Source organism: Agelaius tricolor, unplaced genomic scaffold (assembly GCF_023055355.1).
Source record: "Agelaius tricolor isolate 1412-34295 unplaced genomic scaffold, bAgeTri1.0.p SCAF_5, whole genome shotgun sequence".
Taxonomy (NCBI): domain Eukaryota; kingdom Metazoa; phylum Chordata; class Aves; order Passeriformes; family Icteridae; genus Agelaius; species Agelaius tricolor.
In genome coordinates this window covers 11,568,784-11,588,938 of record NW_027269265.1, presented here as the reverse complement: position 1 = coordinate 11,588,938, position 20,155 = coordinate 11,568,784, and the positions used below count along the sequence as shown (strand labels likewise).

The 20,155-nt window shown below is 45.5% G+C and overlaps 1 protein-coding gene and 1 long non-coding RNA gene across 9 annotated transcripts in view; one reads left to right on the top strand and one right to left on the bottom strand.

Moving 5' to 3' along the window:
- The window catches only part of LOC139589767 (uncharacterized), a 184,239-nt gene extending 177,465 nt beyond the window's left edge, over window positions 1-6,774 (bottom strand). The window contains exon 1 of the long non-coding RNA XR_011679125.1: window positions 6,379-6,774. This is a non-coding gene — a long non-coding RNA (uncharacterized lncRNA). The remainder of the gene's footprint in view (window positions 1-6,378) is intronic.
- DIO3 (iodothyronine deiodinase 3) overlaps window positions 6,713-20,155 on the top strand; it is a 114,778-nt gene continuing 101,335 nt past the window's right edge. For 3 of the 8 annotated variants that reach the window (XR_011679123.1, XR_011679120.1, XM_071426449.1), the window contains exon 1: window positions 15,443-16,224. The gene's annotated coding sequence lies outside the window, so the exon portion shown is untranslated. Of the gene's footprint in view, window positions 6,915-7,050; window positions 7,711-15,442; window positions 16,225-20,155 lie in introns of those variants that run through there. The other 5 variants (XR_011679122.1, XM_071426450.1, XR_011679124.1 and 2 more) reach the window with 4 other exon arrangements.

Below are 20,155 nucleotides of genomic sequence, written 5' to 3'. Positions count from 1 at the left end.
CCATAGCCTGGAGTACATTTTGAACAGCTTACATCTTGCACAGCTCCTTAGCTACTCCACACTGTGCTTCTGTACACTGCACTATAAAATCTCCCAGTGCAGTAGGTGGGCTGGCTATTTTTAAAGTGCTTTGGATGAGTTTAGGCTGATTATTATGCCTCTTTGATTCTCCTCCTTTTTGCAAAACAGACTGAGTTTTGACTCAGAAATAAATACGTCTGGCAAAAGAAAACAAAGTCAGGCTTTATGTAAAATTTACACTGAACATAAACCTAAGTCTAAGTACAAGGCAAATCATTTTGATAAGTGGTTAATAAGTTAATAAAGATACTATTCATCAACCTACTGGAGTTGAACATTATAGTGATTTATAATTCTCTGGAATGTTTTTTACTGGTGTATTTATAACTGCTTACACCACATGGTCCTCACATGGCTAACCAGCTCTGCAGGATCTGTTTGTTATTTAAGAAAAGCATATTAATGAAATCTTAACATAAAGTGAGTGACCAGAAAATATAGTGACAGATATTATACTTTATAATCCATACATGAACTAAAAAATTTACCAGATCATTCTTTAAATAACTGTTAACATATTGAGCCAACAACAGTAATTCATACATATTAAATAAACAAGAAAGTAAAGGTTACAATGGAATACTGTTCTATTGCCGTAAAAGTGGAACCTAGTGAGCTCCAAAGCTCACAAGATGCTGCTGAATCCATTCTCAGGTTGAAGAGTTTGAAGCTCAGCCTCAGGAAGTGCTTTAATTCAAATTTAATTTAATAACAAAATGTCTTATTAATTCTTCCTGGCAGGTTAGAGGAGGCTGTTGTATGCACTATCTGTGTCCTTTGCCATGCAGCTGGCAGCAATGCTGGACTTTCCTAGGGCTCTGCAGGAGCACCTCAGGAAGACCTCACCACCTCTCACTACAGCAGGCACTCAGGGTTCAGACTGCACTCCCAGTTGCTGCAACAGAAGGGTTATGAACTCTTGCACTTCCACAAGTCCATTTCAAACAGACATTCAGTGCCAGTAGTCTTGCACAAAAGCTTGTTTGCAGATTCAGAAAATGAACAGAAAAATAATGCAGTTGCTCTCATGTCAAAATTTAACTGGACTCTAAATATTTTAGGATCCAAGGTCCTAAAATTCACATCCAAATATAGATGTAGACACATAAGGAATAAGGTAATTTCAATACAAAGATAATTCCTAGAACATTGCTTGAGCTTTATTGACTGGTTAGAAAGACAAACTAAACAGCCAGCTTATCCTGGAAAGAATGGGACCCTTTTTCACAAATGTCTGTGATCTGTTTATTGGGACACAAGACTGGACCCAGCATATCTAAACTGCATGCACCCTCTGGGTCTGAACTTTGGTTACCTTCCTCCTTGTCTCTATTCTTTTGAGATCTAGCACTAGCTGTATTAATACTTTTCCCTAGTTTCATCTAGGTGGCTTAACTTTGAACTGGAGCAGAGCAGAGGAGACTTGTTTGCACAGCAGCCCCCAACCTTCAACCATACGGCAACAATTAACAGCAATTTCTGTCACCACCTCTTTGCACTGAATAGATATCTCTGAGCAAACAGACCCTTGCACAGTAGCCCCAGGAGCCTGAGAGGCTGCAGAATCATCAGTAAGAAAACCCACAGTCCAGAGTCTGACATGAGCTGGGTAGACTAACTAAAGTTACATCACAAGCTCAAATGAAGTTGAACAAAGTGCAGCTACAGGCAACACCTCTGTTCCGTTTCCAGATCAAATAATAAGTTGTTTGTGTGTTTGAACACTTCAGTTTGTTTGTTTGCTTGTTTGTTTTGCATCTCTTTCTGAGACCCTCTTTGTCTGACCTGAGTGTACTCCCAAGAGTTCTATCTGGACCAGTATATTTCTCACTGCAAGTGCTATATCAGCAGCTTAGCACATTGGAGAGCTTCTTTCTAAATTCAAAATTGCCCTTGTACTTGGAGGCGTATAGAATGTACTTGAGAGCATCACAGGCATATCAGTTTTCTCTCCGTGTAGCCAAGGATGACGTTGCAGGGTACCATCTAAACCATCCCACTTGCAATGTAAATAGTCCAGCACTGCTTGCCTTCTATGCACATTGTGGACATCCCTAAGACATGCAGTGACTGCAAACCTTTCTGCTGGTAAAGATGAAATGCTCACCCACAATCCTATGGCTATATGGGATCACACCCAGTCAAAACCTGGTATTTCTGCAGCACAAACAGACCCTCCGTGCTTATAAAGCTTGGAGCATTTTGATATAGTTCTGCATCATTTTGCAAAGTCCTCCAGGACCACATAAAGCCTCTGGAGAAATGGGAGAAAAGGCAGGAATGGGAGGTAAAAAAATTAAGAAATTACTAGCAGTAGTCTGTGAACTTCATGAACCTATGACAGAAACCCCAGACACAAAACGCAGTTTAGGGCTAAATTCCAGCACCCATTACTCACCCTACTTTTGAAACATGAGTAAGTCATGTGTGGAATAAGATACTGCTCTGTATGAGACATCCGTGGTTCAGTATAACCTGGACCACACTGCATGAGGGATTCTCTGTCCCAAAAGCAAAGAAGCAAATTGAGTGAAAAAGAAAGTAAAAAATATGACAGTGTGAAAGTTCCAGGTAAACAATATCAGAAGAAAAAAATATGAGTTATATATATATATATACCCTGAACTCTGATTTCAGAGTAGATACAGATGTTGTTGTCAAGCATTTGCCATGGGGTAGATGATTTTGTTGGACCTTCTGGAGGGAGAAGGGAGAAAGAGTGGTCAGATATTTTTTATCATCTTTAAAATTACTGGAATTTATTTCCAACTTTGTTCCAGCCGCAGCTTACTTTTTTTCCAAGATTCTAAGCATACCCTACCCGATGTGTGGGCTCGGCAGGCTTTAGAAATGCAAAAGAAACAAATTAGGGAATTGTCTCTTGCTTTTTCATTCTGTCTTTACTTTCTCAATCTTTCACCATTTCACACAGATTCCAAGCTGTATCCCCACTGAGAAATGCAGGGCATGTTAAATAAGGAGTAGTTTGGTCAAATAACAAACTCTGAACACAGCTGTCTCCACAGTCAGTGGTCCGGTCTCCTCCTCTCCCATCCCATCACCAGTCATTCCACTGCAAGCCCCACATTTCCTATCTTCCTTCTGTGCCCTCCAAACTCCCTCTTCTTCCCTTTTCCTCTTTCACTTGCTTCTCTGCCTCCTGTATACACGAGGACCCACCTCCACACTTTCATGCTCAGTCTCTCAATTAAAAAGGTGACATTTTGCATAAAAATAAAAAACTCAGAAATTGTGAACAATGACAAAGGAGGTAAGACTTCAAGAATAATGCACCAAGGAAGCAAAAATGTCTCTATTGGGCCAGTGTAATCTCTCTGTCATGGCCTAATGACAAAAAAAAAAAAAAAAACTGAAAATGCTGTTTGGAGCCTAACCTGATAAGTTCCCATAATTTCCAGTTAGTTGTTTGGGAATTTCCTGTGTGGCACCCAAACTACCATGTTTCATATCCATACATAAATTTCCTCAATTAATTTTTCAATGCCCTCTCATTTTGTATTTGAGAGTAACAGTAATTAATTGTTGCTTGAATCTTTTCACAGAACTAATTCACAGTGCTTCCATTAGCACCCTGTATGACTGCTGAAATACCACATCCAATCCATACAACCATAAAGTTTTGTTTCACATCCAGTCAGTACTCACAAGCTGGTATTATCTTCCACAATAAAGCCAAAACAGCTATCATTATATCAGGTCTATTTTCTAGCTTCAAGCAAGTGTATAAGGGCAGCTTTGGAAAATATTCTCAAAGTACCTTTTGCAGTTCATTACTCTGTAGTGCCAATGGTCATGTAGTGCAAATTAACTTGTATGTTTTTGGATGTAAGCCTGACAGTGAACGTCAGCCACAGCCCAGACTATACACATTCACAAATCATTGTAATACATATAATAATGCTTTGTTAAATGCAAGTCTTAAAAGAGGGCTAATGTTGCCTTAAGTAGATCAGATGAACAAGGTAGTCACTGTAGCAGTTTTAGCTGACTTCTTAAGAGTTACTGGACAGCATGTGATGTATCTATATGCAGAACAGTGCTTGTATTTGGAAACGTGATTTTCAAGAAATTTCAAGTTTTGTTTTTCAAGAATTTGTGTCATTTCTGCAGCTGCATATCATAGGGTTTTCAAAATGGGTTGACTCAGACACACCCAAGTATTCTTGTAGGGCTCTGTTATTTACAAGCCATTCTGTTAAAATGGCAGTTATGATTTGGCTATACTCATTACTTTGTTTTCATTGTCTTCACATACTTTCATGTGTCTTTGTCTTGATACTGCTAGGCTTCCTAGCAACATGGAGAAACTTAAGATTTGCTCCTTCAAAGAACTCATGGCCCCAACCCAAAGAGTCCCACTGACCACAGTGAATTTTAAGGTTAAACAGACAGAACACCTTCAAGAGCAACAGCAAATTCTAAATCTGAATTAGAGGGATAATACAGTCTATCCTTGCAATTTTCTGCAACAACAAACCTTCACAGTGGCTGAAATCATGACCTCACTAACACTGACTAACCCTCTCTGGAAGAATTCACTAATATGGTTCCACTGGTACATGCACCTTACAAGTTAATTCACTTCTGCTTTTATTTGTAATTTGAGAGCCAGATGCCTAGAAAATTACCAGAATGTTTACTCCTTAAAAACAAGTATTAAAGACAGATATGAGGGATGGAGAATCCTGAATATATAAACTCAAAAGCTTAAGCAGTCAATTCCAATTTTTCATATATCTGACACAATTTTCTTAATTGTTGCATCACAATTTACTAACAAGGCATTTGTCTTCTTCATTTATTTTCTTTCCCTTTTTTTCCTTTAAATTCACAGCTGCAAATCAATGCAAACTCATTCAGTGATTACCCAGGAGAAAACTTCTATTTTGTAAAGTGAACATTGTGCTTTCAGGACCTCTCATTTTTAACAATGTTACACCCTTGGGCCTTTCTGTCTTCCAATTCCTAGCTTGAAAGCTTGCATTCTCACTAGCTGTCCCTTTTTAAGTATGCTTTTGTAAAACTGCACTGAAGTGAAAAAATGTTCATGAAGAACTTTGGTTTATTATTTTAAATAGCAAAGCCTGCTATTTAAAATACCTGCCTCAATGCCTCAATCCAGGTATCTTATCGATTTTTTTTTTTTTTTTTTTTACATTTTGGCCAAAAATATCAATCAAATAAAGTAATTCTCAGTTTCCTATGTTACAGCCAACAAACTGATTACATTATTACTGGATAACATCACCTCTCTGGAATTAGGCTGCTAGCTGAGGTTTTATTATAGTAGTGAATTCACACTGCCATGGTTAGCAATGTCAGCATTTCAATTAAAATAGTCTCTTCCTCCTCCTCCTCCTCCTCCTCCTCCTCCTCCGCCTATCTTTTCTCAAAGGGCTGAAATTTGGACTTAAAAATGAACTTAAGGTAGAAGGACTGACAGCATAATCCATGTCACTAAATCCATGGCTTATCATTTTAGCACATTTCTGACAAGTAGCTTTAGAGTATTTTTAAGTAAAGGCCCGACTTCATGCCTTCATCCTCTATCCAAAACTTGAGCGTGTACGCAGAGTATGTAACACTCATTACCATTACCTTTGTGGCTTGAGCTTCTTAATAAATGAGCTTTTAATAATCCCCTCATTTCAGGGAGCCACTGCTTTTAAAACTGTGCATCTAGCAGACAGCTTGGACTGAAAGACTTGTGTTTCTACAGCTTCGCTTCAAAATTCTGTTTCAAAACAGGGATGTCATGCACGAAGCATGTTTCTCAAAAGCACTGCTGGTGCTGCGGCACGCAGTGCAAAGGATCTGAAAGCACTCCACCTGAGAGCTCTGAGAAAAGGTGCGAGACCCGCTGCAGGCTCGCCATGAGGACATCCTCCATACGCTTTTGCTGGGACGTGCCAGGAGGGCTCCATGGAAACCGCAGGCAGCTAAAACCCAGCTGCGTGTTTGCCGAACAGGGCAGAGCACAGCGGTGATGACACCGACGCTGCCCGTCACTCGGACTCCGAGTCCCTGTCCCGGTGTGCGCCCCGGATCCCCTCCCCGCCCCGCGTCAAGGTTCTTCTGTGTTTGCCTTTGTCCGTGTGCGGGCGGGCGGCTGTCCCCTGGGCACACGCCGGGCACACCTCGGGGACAGCGCGGGGCCACGGCCGGGGCTGCGCTCGGAGCCACGGCCGGGGGTCGGCCCGGGCCCGGCCCGCCCGCCCGCTCAAGCCCTGGCGCCGAGGGACCGGCCACCCCCTCCCGGCCCCGACGGTCACTTACGGTGGGGGCGGGTGCCGCCGGGAGCGCTGCCGGCCGCGGGGACGGACCCCGGCCCGCCTCCGACAGGGGTGCCGGCCGGGAGGGGGGCGGCCTCCCGTTCGGTGTCGGAAGGGTGAATATTTGCCGGAAACCCGGGCGTTTATTCCACTTGGCAGAAGCGCAGGGGGTCGGGGAGGGGGCAGGGGTGCGGCGGGTGGCACGCGGTGCCCGGGGAAGGGGGCGAAGAGCGGGGCCCGAAGTGCCCGCTCGCCGCTCCACTGTCGGATCCGCTACCCGGCGGCTGCCGCCGTGAGTCACCCCCGGCCGAGGCAGCGTCAGCCTCGCCGCGGCGTTGGCAGCCAGACGAGCCGCGGCGCGGAGCCGCCGCTGTCCTCGGATGAACCCGGCGGGGCTGCCAGCGCCAGCCGAGTGCGCGCAAGGCGAGAGCCGAGGCTGTGCCGGCGCGGCGGCGTGCGACACCCCTGCGGCGGGGATGGCGGAGACGGGGCGGGGGGCGGGAGCGGGGGGGGCAGCCCCTCGGCGGCCGGGCCGGAAAGGTAAGCGTGGGACAGGGAAGGTGCGGCGGGGGCACGGTCACGCAAAGGGCACGGTGCGGGGGGGAGGCGCTGCCCCCAGAGCCGGGCGTCCCCGAGGATGCGGCTGTGGCGGCCCAGGGCGAGAGGAGGAGGCGGAGGGGGGCGTGGGGGGCGAAAGCCCCTCCGCTCTAGGCACGGGTCAGATGGCTTCCGACAGCGGGGATGCTCGTCGGTGCGAACGGCAAACCGCACACGGGCCCTGTCCTGTTGAAAAAAAGAAAAAAAAACAGCATCCTCTGCCCCGCGGCGCAAAGATCCGGCTCCTCTTGGGCGAAAGGTGCCTCGTTGCCCAACAGCCTTATCTCCCTTCTCCTGGCCGCGGGGAGCGGCAGGAAATCGGGGCAGCTGCCAGCAGCTGCTGGCGATGTCTCGAAAGCCGCAAGCAGGGTCACGGCCGCTGCCGCGCTCCCACCGCCGTGTCCCGAGGTGGCGTAACCCGGGGAGGGGGGTTCATGGGCTTATCCATAGCCTCTTCCTTTGCTCCCACCTGTCATCTTTAGTTTTTCTTCATTTCTTTGCTGTCCGCCCACCCCATTCCCCTACAGCTGGAGTGACCGAGTCCCTAAGGACAAGGCAGGTTGCCCACGCGAAAGCACGGAGAGTTTGAACCCCGGGAGGACATCTTCTGCCCTCTGCCCCTGCCCCGGGCGTTCCCAGCGCCGCTTTCCGCGGGGCTTTCGACGAGCCCTGGGCACCGGACTGGGCTCTGCCGGGGGCGGTGAGGCACCGCGTTACCCCCGAGGAGCCGCGCTGGGAGGTAGGATGAGCCGGGGAAAAGCTCGACATCAGGGAGACGATGAGCCGGGAAAAAGGCTTTTAAGGAAATTCTCCCTCGGTGATGTGAGGTCGGGTGGGAGGGACGGAGCCCCTCTTGGCTCCGGGAGGGAGAGACCTATCCGCACACGCAGATCAGGTCATCGCAGTGCAGCAGGTGCTTCCGAACCCCTTCGCTTCTTCCCCCCGCTCCGTCTCTGAGAACAGCGCGGGAGGGAGCCCAGAGACACCACCTTAATAGCCGTAATAATTAAAAACAACAACAACAACAACAAAAACCCCCTTCTGCCTGGCCTTAATGATCCTTTACACACATTCCCCAGCCGCTCCCTCCCCCGTCCCCCCAGTGAAGGGCACTGATTATTCGCACTCCTCTGTTTGCCGAGAGCGCAGCCTGATGAAAGGACTTTATCCTCGAGTGACTCCATCGCTTGCTCCTCCTCCTCTCCCCAGCCTCGCTTCCCTCTCAGCCCTAATTGGGCTCTTGCTAATATGATTAAAGCCCAGTTAAATGTTTCTTGATAAATCTTGTCAAGAGAGGATCCCCCTCCGTCCCCTCCCCTCTCTGTCGGTTGTCAGAAGCCCGGTTATAGACAGGACATGCCCGGCTCCTGCTGTTCATACGCTGGTGGGAAGTTGGCATTTCACAATTGTTCCTTTAACAGGGTTGTTTTGGAGCCGGTCCTGGGGATTGTTCCTCTTTAGTCCGGGCTTGCTGATAAGAACCGCCCGTGGCTTTTATGTAACACGTTAGGATTTGGTCCTGGTCCCAAAATCGCACTGTTTCTTTAGCCTTTTATTTCATACCCACCCTCCCCCTCCTGCTCTCGCTGCTCTTAGTAGCCTGTTCCCGGAAAGGCTCTTGCTCGATGTGAGCCGGCCAGGCGCGATCGCCCGTGTAAAAGCCGCGCAGGTCCCAGCGGAGCTGCGCGGGGGCGGAAGGTGCGCACTGGGGGCTGGTCCCGTACAGCCGGCCGTTCCCACCCCCGCTTCCCGGGAAAACCCCGTTTTCTTCAGCTCCTCTGTCCGCGCTCGGAGCCCTCGGGCGAGGCTCTCCCTTTGCTGCCCTTCGTTGTGTGGGGCGCCCCGATCCCCCGCAGGTTTTGCGGCAGCACCACGGCAGCGGGCGCGCTCTGCCCTTCACCTGCGTCTGTTTCCTTGTGGTTTCACTACAATTGTACTCGGGGGTTAAACCCCATCCCGCCCCCGTTATCCCTAGGGGAATGTGGTTGAATTCGTAGGAATTAGGAACCAGCAGTCGGCGTTGGAGGGTGAGGGTGGTCCCCCGGGCGCCGGGCCCCCTGCGGCCAGCCGCGGGCTGGCAGCGCTGCGCCTGTGCTGGCGGTGCCGACCGGCTCCCCCACAGTTCGGGGGGGCTCCTTGGTGGGCCTGTTGGCTCGTTTCCACTTTGGTGTTCGGTTTTCTTTGGGGTTTCAGAGGTCCGGCAGGGTCTTTTCGAGGGTGTTTGGTGGCTGCTTCTTCAGCTTTACTGGGTTTGGAGGCTGCGGGGGCTGTAGCTGTCGAAGGGGGATGGGGACGGGCTGTTTGCTCCCCTGTCGAGCCGTGCAGCCACGGCCTGGAAGCTCTTCGATCCGCGGCTGGAGGTGGCATTTCCCGATGGCTCACCTGGCCCTGGCTCCAGCAGCAGCCCGTGCCCCCGTGCCGGCAGAGCCGCTGCCTCACCGCGTTTCCACGGGGGGCACACACTGCCTTCACCAGTGGCAAGCAGGGACAGGGGTGGCCGAGGGACACGGACCGCTGCCTCTGTTCCACACCCGGCGAAGTGCTCCCGAATCCCTCCCGCTCGCCACCGTTCCAGCCCCACAGGCTGCTCCTCTTCGTGCCCGAGGCTCTTCCCGGGGACAGGCGGCGGCGCTGCCCCGTCCGCCCTCGGGGCCGCCGCTGCGGGGACGGGCCTGCGGGAGGCAGCGGAGGAGAAAGGTCAAAACCAAAAAACGAAAAATCACCCCCAGCCCTGGGGAGCGCAGCTCCAACAAAGGCGCTTGTTCCCTGGGCAGGGGAAAACCCGAGCCAAGGGGCAGAACAGCGATGTCCGTCCCCGCCGAGCCCCGCTGCCTCCTGCGGGCGGCGGAGCCCGGGGCCGCGGGGCCGAGCCCGGCGGGGCGGGCGGGGGGCGCGGGGCCGAACCCGGGCGGGGACCTGCGTCCCGCCGAGGCTTCTCCTCCTTGCTTCGACCCCGCGGAGCGTCGGCCCGCCTCAGGCGAGGTTTCAGCCGCGGTTTGAGGATGGTTCCCTCTCCCTGCTCGTTCCTTCCCTTCTCCCCTGTGTGTTCCCCCACCGGGGGGGTCTGGGCTAGTGCGAGACCACAAGAGCTGCGGCCCCTTTGGCCCGGGACTGTGGATTTACCCGAGAAGAGTCCTAAATAAGCAGCTGTTTGTGCTCTAGCTGGAACGCTGGAGGCTTTCTAAGAATGGCGCTTTTCTTACACGAGGGTTGGGGTTTTTTAATTTAATTTTATTTTTATTGGTACATCGAACCAGCCTACAGCATTGCTGGCATCTTTCCACCAGGTGTCTGGGGCTTAGAGAAAAATTCAAATGAATCTGAAAATTGTGAGACAGTTTCCCTCCCCTTCTCCCAAATAAAATATAAGAATTGGTACAAACTGTCCAGGAAGGGATTCAAGATGGAAAAAGAAAAGCACCTTCACTCCACCAGAGTGGTGAGGACCCAGAAAGGCCTTCCGCAGTCAGGAAGGAATCAAAGCACCTGGAAGATGGAATTTGACTGGTTTGAGAGCCAGCTTCTGAGATGTGGTTACCACCCACAGCAAGGAACTTGACCCCATGATCCAAAATATCCCTTTTAATACTCTTCCTAAAAAATAATAATTTGCCTTTCTATACACCAAAAAAAAAAAAAATTCAAGTACATTGCACACATAAAACTACTCTGCTCCACAGCATTCTTGTAGGTACGAGTCCCTATTCCCATTCTACAGAGGATTTGCTGGTTTGCTCCAGGGGTCACACTTGGAGCTGGGGGCACTTGCTGGGTCCTGAGAGCCCGAGCTCCCACCACCACCCAGCACTGCTCTGCTCACTGAATCCCCCCTGACACTGATGCTGTTATATCTGCAAATATAGGGGGCTGCTTTGCAAGACCCAGTAAACATCAATTCTGGATGTTGTTTTAAATCAAGTATACGGTATGAGGAAACAGACATGCAGCTGGGGGGGTTAGGTTTTAAACTCTCAGTGTTTGACTGTTATCATTATTTACTTAAACACCACTTAGTCTTAATAAGTAGTCCTTGTTACTTTTAGAAGAACCTAGCTGAACTGACTGAAAGATTTTCTACTCACCTGACTTACAAAACAATCGTTTTCTGTCTGAATAAATTGAGAGGACTGACTGATGCTCATGCTTTCGATGTAGACAGCAAAAGCTAGACTCAAATCTACTTGCTTTTCTTATGCAAATCTTCTCACTGGATTAGAAGGGAAAGTAAACAGCAGTCCAAACTTAAGATCTTTTTTCTTTTTAGAGGCAGCCTGTTGTATAAATCTGAAATAGAAACTGTTTTCATTTCAAGATCAAATAGAAGCTATCTAGTGAAGCTGACAAACAGGGCAGTATAATCTGTTTGCATTTTTGTGAAAAGGATAGCTCTGGTTTGGTTTCAAGGCAAGGAACTTTTAAATAATATTTAACGAAATAATTGACCTTGATGTTTAAACTACAACTTCCTTCATGTCATTAAGCTCACTGGTTTTTAAAAAAAATGTTTAGTATCTGAACTCTGGCGTTCATTCTGCTAATCTCATAATAACATTTGTTTCTTGTGGAATTTTGTTTGATGAACTCATGGTGAAAGAGGAGAGAAAGAGTTCAGAACAACACGAGCTTTACAGCTCATTTATACTTTTTCTCTCTGAAAAAAATAGCAAAAACACCCTTATGCAGAATGACTTTTCAGGAACAATTTCTCAGATGGATGGATCAAGAAGAAACTTTCTACAGCTGAACCATAAGCCTTGGGACAAACTGTTCTTTTAACATGTATTCTGACTTTTAAAAAGTATTGCAGTCCTTGACTACAAAAAAATGATTTTGTGGAGTTTGTCCTTGTGATAACTAGGCTCTGAGTCTGCTTTTGAAATGTGAGAGAAATGGAACTAACTCCATAAAGTGTGTCTATCACATAAAGCTTTAAGGACAGCCTAATTCACACTATATCCTGCTCTTTGTTCAACTGACAGATTTCCAACTGCAGAAAGAGGCATATATCTGGGGACTGCTATTATCTAAGCTAAATATGTACATTTTGGATCAGTTCTATTTTATTTGAATACTCACAGTTTCTGTTTGGGGATCTTAAGCATGAAAGGATTGCAGTGATGTGCATTTTATTAACTATCCATCATTCTTTGTAGATGCACAAAGGTGCATAAACATACACATTTACTAGTCTCTCTGCTCTGCAAGAGTTCAGAAAATTACATGCAAAATTATTTCAAATAAAAGCAAACAAGGAACCAAACAACATACACATTACCATACAAGAAAACAGGGAAACAAACAAGGTGGGGAGAAATTACAGCAATAAATGAACAGAGTTTAACTTAATTTTTATTTGTTTGTAAATGAAAAATACCATGACAGAAGTGGATTTTTTTTCCAGTCATGTGATCCTTGAATTGCAAAACACTGATATCTACCAAAACACTGTTTTGTACCCTGCACATTGTGTACTCACTCATAGATGAAAGCTCTTCCTTTTTCCCTGTTGGCACACATTTTTTCTCTCCAATGAGTACCTACTTCCAGAAGAAGTATGACAAATCAGGTTGCTTTACTCCCGACAAAGGACACGTAGTTAACATTTCCACTGATAAACAATATTTGAATTCCCACCCCAGGGTACAAACAGTCAGCTCAATAATGTTTTAAGACCTGGTATCTACAGAGTATGGTGGTGTTACACAACTGGAGATGTGATGTTATCTGGCAATCTGAGCAGGGTCACACTGGTCATGGGACAATACAAATTCTGTGTCAGTCATCGTGTTGATGCAGGTTTTCTCAACTTCACACAAGTGTTATTCAGTACAAGCAAGAGTAAATGGTCAGAGCCATCTCCCATCTCATCACTGTCCTCTATCTCTGCCTCCCCTATGGCATACTTGGCATAGGACATCCCTCAGAGCATGCCATGGCAGTCCCTCAGGTTCCTGTCCCCAAGTGACTAACTGGTGTGTGGGACACAGGGCAGCACCCACGTCACACCAATGATGTGTTTGCAGGAGGTACAGCCAAGGGGCACTTTCTGTTACCCCCTTAATACAATCCCCCATTGTGACTCAACACCAGCAAGGGAAGGGAGGAGGCACCTCCTGTCCTGTGGGGTTATCATGCTGTTCCCCTCCACAGGTTGCCTCTGTGCCTGCCAAGTTATATTTCTACTTATTTCTACTTATGCAGCTGCTGCTCTTCACTTTTACATAGAATGAGAATGTGGCACCTGGGCATGGCAGTTCTTGACCTGATAGACTCCAGATGCTGCAACAGAGTAGTAGCTGTCATTAAGCTGTAGTTACTTGCAGAAGCTACTGACTCTACTTTTTTTTTTTTTTTTAATATTATGAGCTTCAAAGAAAATAGTACAGTAGCTCTTCCCAGTGAATTGGGTGCTGTGCCAGCCACAAGTCACATCAGACCTATAGCCTGTGTGTTTTGGGGTATGCAGTCAGCATCTAAGCTGATACATCTTTTCCCAACAACCAAACTTAGCTTGCAACACACAGGCAGAGACAGAAGATGGCATTTCTGTCATACAGGGCATACATGCTCTTTCCATCTTCTGCTCCTCTGTTGATGATTTGTGAGGAACCAACCTGGCATACTGCCTCAGCCCAGGGAGTGAACTTCATCTCCTCAGCACAGGTGCTAAGCAGGCAGCTGTGCAAAACCAAACTTCTCTGTGAGACTGAATGCACTGTTCTTCCATATTCTCCTGAGAATGATTTACCTTGAGATTGTGATAGACTGTGTGAATTCTCAGCCCAATATTTATATCAACATATTTATATCCCACTCTTGATTAGGAAACCAGAAACAGTGACTGTGTCCTAAATTTCATCAGTCTCTGGTTATCTTGCTTTAGTCTTCTATCCTAAAAATGTTTATCAGGCATGGTTGTTCTTTGTATCCTCTGCTGAACTGGTATAGAACATTTCTGCACACTGCAAAAGAAGCAATGAATATTTCCCCCTGTGCTAAATTCAGTGGTTCTTATGGAAATCATGTCAGTCAACTTGCAAAGAGCTTCAGGGTCTGTAGGTAACACGAGCTTAAACAACACCTGCCTGGATACATCTCCTTACCTTTTCCTCCAAACATACCTGTGGGTCTGTCAGAGAACCCTGGGGAAGCTGTAGCCACGATGAAGGTGCTAAGGGTGTGAATCCAGAGAGGATTAAGGCTGCTAGCCACTGCAGCATGTCCCTGCTGCCTGCGCCTTACTAAAGCACTAAAGTCTTGTGACTGGCATGTCCTCCACTTCACTGGGTTACATGACACATGCCAGAAAATGTGTCAACCCACTCCCCATCTCTTCAGCATTATTAGCCTGGGGAGGGAAACACAGCCAAAGAACACGCACACAACTTTGACAGGTTCTGCCTAATCCACCCACATAATGACATTTCTTATGCTAAGTGCCAGAGCGGTGTAGGGAGGCCACTGTCTGTACCAGCTGCTGGCAAGTCAAAGTTAGTTTCATGGTTATGTTTAAGATATAGCCTGATGTTACGTTAAGAAGTCTTTGTCTCCTGTGGTGCAGTGCTCAGAGAATGACATCAAAAGCCTTCCTAATTCACCCCCTGGGTCATCTGATTATAGGCATGGCACAGAGCCACGCTGCCCCAGGAGCCCGTGAGTCAGGGTGACATCCATGACTATCCTCTTAGTCCGTGGAAGGAAGTAACGTGCCCTGAGCATGAAACAACCAGGAGTAGATTACATCCTTCCTCGTGTCAGCTTAGCCCTGCTGGCTGTTGGGGCAGGCACTGGGGAGGCAAGAGCAGCCTCTGATTCCCCAGCCTTGCTCCTCCCCACCCTTACCTCAGGGAAGCTGTTTCTCCCCGTGCTGGGACACGCCATGCAGGCAAACCACACGAGAGGGTTTTGCTCAGCCAGGCAAGGAAGAGGACGCTCAGACTCTCTTCTCCATGTGGTGCAGGGTTACATCACACAGTGAAACATCCATCCCTCCTCCAACAGGCCAGGCATATCTGATCATGAGGGTGCTGTGTGTTCTCCATCCCCTGGCATTTATTCTTGTAATTAGTCTATCTGTTTCTGATTTATTTATTTTCAGGCAGTCTTCTGCACCCTTGCTCCCTCACTTGGGCATATGGGGCAAACCACAGACTTGCCCTTAAACTACACAGAAAAATAAAATCAGAAACAGACTAACCACAAGAATCAATAGCAAGGGGCAGAAAGCACATGATTGAATAGTGGAGCTTCCTTCAGAGATCCATCTGCCTTGAAATGTGATGTAACTAGGCTCACATACCACATCTGCAAAAGGGGGTAACAGATTCGTCTTCATAACCTGACTGGCAGGGTGAAACTATGCTGGCTCAGAGAAGCCAAGGCATGTTTAAAAATCAGTTCTAAGGAAGAAAAAGAAGTCCATTTTGTGTTCACAGAGCTAAAGCAATCACTTTCAAGTCTGACGTGATTCCTGTTAGTGTTATTGTTGCTTCCTAGAATTTAGGCTTGAATTTGGCAGAAGTCAAGAAGCCAAGGCATACACAGAACCATTTGTGAGAATCAGTGTGTCTGTGTGCATGGGCCAATTCTTTTCTGAATAAACACCAGTGCCTGGGCTGCTGGGTGAAGTGTCGATATAAGATGGCAGTCAGACAGGTAGGCTCATACCCATGAGGTAAGGCTATTTAGGGATGCAAGTCACCTTTTTTCCCTACAAATAAACACAAATAGACAATGAACCACACCTCCCAATGCTAAAAAAATATTTTTGTTACCTTCCATACTGTTCCTTGCTTGTCTCCCAAAAGTAGCATCATTGCCTGGGAGAGGGTATCAAGACATTAATCAAAAATAGATGAGCAGTACAAAAAATGAAGGACAAGCAGACAAGTATAAATATCTTCCTGCATATCCAGAATACAGAAGCTGTCTGAAAACCTTGTGATTAGAGCAAATACACTCAATCCAGCCACACAGATAGTGTGCCCTGCTGTCATTCCTATACTGAGCATCTCATTGGATACCCTGTGATTCTGCAGCCCTCCATCAGGTGAATGATGTGAAGTCATTGTTCATGAGATAGATCAGACAGTACAGAAACCCTCCAGACAGAAACCTCTGCTTGTTTCTAGCTAGGAAGAATAAATCTTTTCTTTTGGGATCCGCAGAAATACAGATGCAAAAGCAGGACGTGGGTAAATGAGAGAAGATAAGGTATTGCTCCTGCAAGCAGAACATCCTGTCTTCAAAATGGGTGAGTACTTCCAAACTTTCCAAATATTTCATTGCCCTCCAAGTAGATCATAGATCTGACCCTCTTTCCTTTCTAGATACTTTCCAGCATTCTAAGCCATAATAGAGGCAGGTAGAAAGCTGAATTTTGAAAAAAAAAAAAAAAAGAGATAAAAAAATAAATGGGGGGAAAAAAACTTGGGGATGCCCTGATTTCCATAGCCAACCTTCTGGACACTGCCACAGAATTTTGTACATCTCCATGAAGATGTGGCTGATTCTGGTTGATCATTAGCAGAACTTGAGGCAGCTGTATAAACAGCAGATTTCTACACCTACAGGTCTTCATTCATTTCCTCCAGTGAGGTTTTTAATTTGACTGGCAGCTAGCCTATCTGTGCAGCTGATAAGAGAAGGAAAAAATCACCCTCCAGTGCTTGCATCGCCACTGCCTTTCCTCTGGTTCTCATCACAGAAGTGTACAAAGAATTAAAGAGCTCTCAATACATTTGTAACCAAATATTTACCCTAAGTGAGGTAGATTATATTTGCTTATTGTACCCATTGCCATGCTGGCACGTGTTCAAGACTGCCTAATTCCTTGGAGTGCTATGGAATGGTTTTAAAACGCTTTGTTTATAGTAAACTGTTTGGCAATGAGTGCACATTCAGTGTTGTCCAGGGTATAGTAGCTCCAGAGCTCACACGCATGGTGTTTGGGCACTTGGCGTTGTCTCACTTCACAAACAGAGCACTGGGGACAGTTCTGGGATGCAGCCAATTTACCTTAGTCTCTTGCAGGGTTATTAAAAGTATTCTGAAATTCTCTCAGGCATTTCATGAAGAGAAAAGATAATTAAACCATGTTCAGGGGAAACGTTCTTCAAGGAAATACAACTTCATCTTAATCAGCTTGCTTTTTTGAGAGCATACTCATTTTGACAACATTTTTAATGGAGACAAATTAAAATATTATTTACAGTAAATTATATTTAAATTATTGCTTTCCATAAAGTGAAAACATATAAGTAGTTCCTTGTTTTGTTTAATCTTGTTTTGAACTTTATATAGCATTGATATATTTAACATTCTCCTACTAAATTGAATATTTTAATGTCATTATAACTTTCGGGTTTTCTGGTGTGAGAATGATTTGACACTTACAGAACACTTCCACCATGCCAAATATATTCTCTTGGAATTCTCAGTCCCTGAAAACTTCACCACCTTCACTTTTTCCCCAAGTGTTGGAATTTCCCATAGGATGGAAATTCTGTTTACTGACCAGCTCTGCTAAAATGTCTTTCTCTATCAAAAAAAAAGGGGGGGAGGGTGTCACAAATACACAACCGTAAACTTGTCAGGATGCATTTCTTATTGTTGGCTCATATGTTGCCCTCTTTTGGTAGCTTTTGTATTGTACTGCACATAAAATATTTAACAACTGCTGCAGCAACTCAATATCCAAAGGGGACTGAGTGCTGAATGTTAAAAATAAGCAAATGTATGAAGAGAGCAGCAGGTTGTGAGTTTGGCACATAAAGATCTTATAGAGACATCCTGTTGGGAGAGGCAAAGCACTAAGGTATTAATAAAGCAGTACAGCATGAAACTGGACTGTAAAGGTTAGTGAGAAAGAGGAAAAAGGAGAAAGATATGTAGATACTCACTCATGTGAATAATTTAACCATATATCCTGACTTCAATCCTCTGATGAGAAACCTGACTTTGAAAAATTTGTTCGATCAAGACTTCTAAAAGGAAGCTCTGCCCTAATCATCACTCATTGGGTCTTTCCCTGTTACTTATTTCATAATCTATGCAAGGGTTTTATTAAATTCTTGTGGCTATTGACTAGTAAAGCCCAGAAAAGTGCCTGCTAATTTTCCAGGACTAAATCCCTACCAAAGTCAACACTTTCTTCACTAATTTATTTCTGAATGATGAAATTAAATCTGCAGTGATTTGCTAATACTAGCTATAAAATCATGAGATAGTTACGGTATTATAAGCCTAGAATCATTATTTAAGCAAAACACTGAAGTGTTAATTTTTTCCAGAAGAGAGTTTTTTCCCCTACTATTTCTGACTAAATTTTATAAAAAGCCCCTTCTCAGTCTGTGCTAATGATTAAGAGTCTAAAGAGATGGGTATTCACCTCCTCTTGACTTTGCAAAAGAGCTGAGTGCTAACTCCCCCAAAATACCATTCTTAGAGAACAAACTGCTCTCTACTTCAGATAATTCTCAGTTATAAGCACAATAAATGGTTACACATGAGAGATATTCCCACCGTATCTGTGATTCCAGTTCAGCATTCCACAGCCCTATTCTTTAAAGATTAATTTTCTTTGGTTTGAAAACCAGCATCAGGAATTCAGCCTCACAGTAACTGTTTTATGAACAGTCATAGAGATCATTTCAGAGTTCAGAAGGGAACTCTTCCTCCCACCTTGAATTGTGAAGGCTCTGTGGTAACTAGAGGAATTCTTGGGATAGGGAAGAACACTGAGCCTTCCAATGTAAAGACATACATTCTCTAGTACTTTACTCAAACCTAACCTAAACCCCCAACAATATGAACTCCTCTTGAGAGACCATTTGACAGCCTTCCAATTTTCACCTTAAAAAAATACACACGAAAGGCATGATTTAGGTGCCATCCTCTCTCTCTTGTATAATGTTGGCTGGTTTTAAGATTTCACAGACCTTTGTTCCATATCTTGTGGTAATAAATGACTGCTTGGTGATTTTGATGCAGCCAGTATTCACCTTTTGGTGGCCAAGGGCTCACAGATTTTGATCAAGTTTCCTCCCAGATCTAACCAAGCTCCTTCCTGCTCCAGGCTGATGAAGTGCTTTAACATGTGCACTGTTTAACCTGATATGTAGTTCCTTTGTTAAAGCCACCTAGCAGGGCTGTAAAGGGAGTTGTAAATCTGCAGCACGGCTCATACACTTTAAGTTAAGTTTATGCTTAATGAGATGTTTGGTTTGAGCCTGAGTCTTTCCCCCAAGTGTTTTTTCCAGCCTTTGAATCGTTGTGGGATTTCTTCCAAGTCCTTCCAGTCAGTCAGTGGCTGGTAATATTGAACACAGAGTTGAATGTAATAGCACAGATCTTTTACACAGGCACTCTTACCTCCCTGCTTCATGGTACATATCTGTATGTGCACAGCTTTTATAACTGTGCAAATACATACCTCTCTCCCATCTGGTCTTCTCCTCACTGTACCTTGAAACTCTGTCAGAAATACTGATGGCCAGGACACGTACATTCCAATAAATAGTGGTGTTTGTTTTCTTCTTTTTTTTTTCTTTTAAATTCTGAATTGTTTGGGTGATTTTGTGCTTAGCTTTCTAGTATCTCCCATTCCTTTGATATCATTATCTGCTTTCTTCTGTTTACATTCTTTCCTGGTTTAGTATCATCACCACATTTCACTATTTTGCTGTTTACCTCTACTTTGAGATTATCATACAGTTACTAAATAGAACAATGTCTGTCAAAAGTCCCTGACATGACCTATAGGACATTTCCACAAGCTACAACAATTGATCATTGCTCTTTGTTTACATTCTTTCTCCCATTTCAGTCTACACAGCAGTGTTCTCCGCCAAAACAACTGAAGTTCTTTCTCTCAACAGGAATACCTGAAACTGTGTCAAATGACACATTCAGTGCTCCACACAGCACTCACCCCCATTCCCAGCAGGCTGTGTATCTCTCAGTTCACTCACTGAGCATACTGCCTTGCTTGCTGAGTGCCAACTTGGAGCATCCTGGCCACAGCCTACAGCCTTGGTCCCCAGATCTGTACTATATAGAATTTATATGTTGCATACTAACATGAAAGGCATATTTGTTTTACTTTTTGCCATACTACTTGCTGTTCCTATTTGCCTCAGTGTTTCCTTGGGATTAGTTGAACAACTTAGCTGTAAGAAACAAAA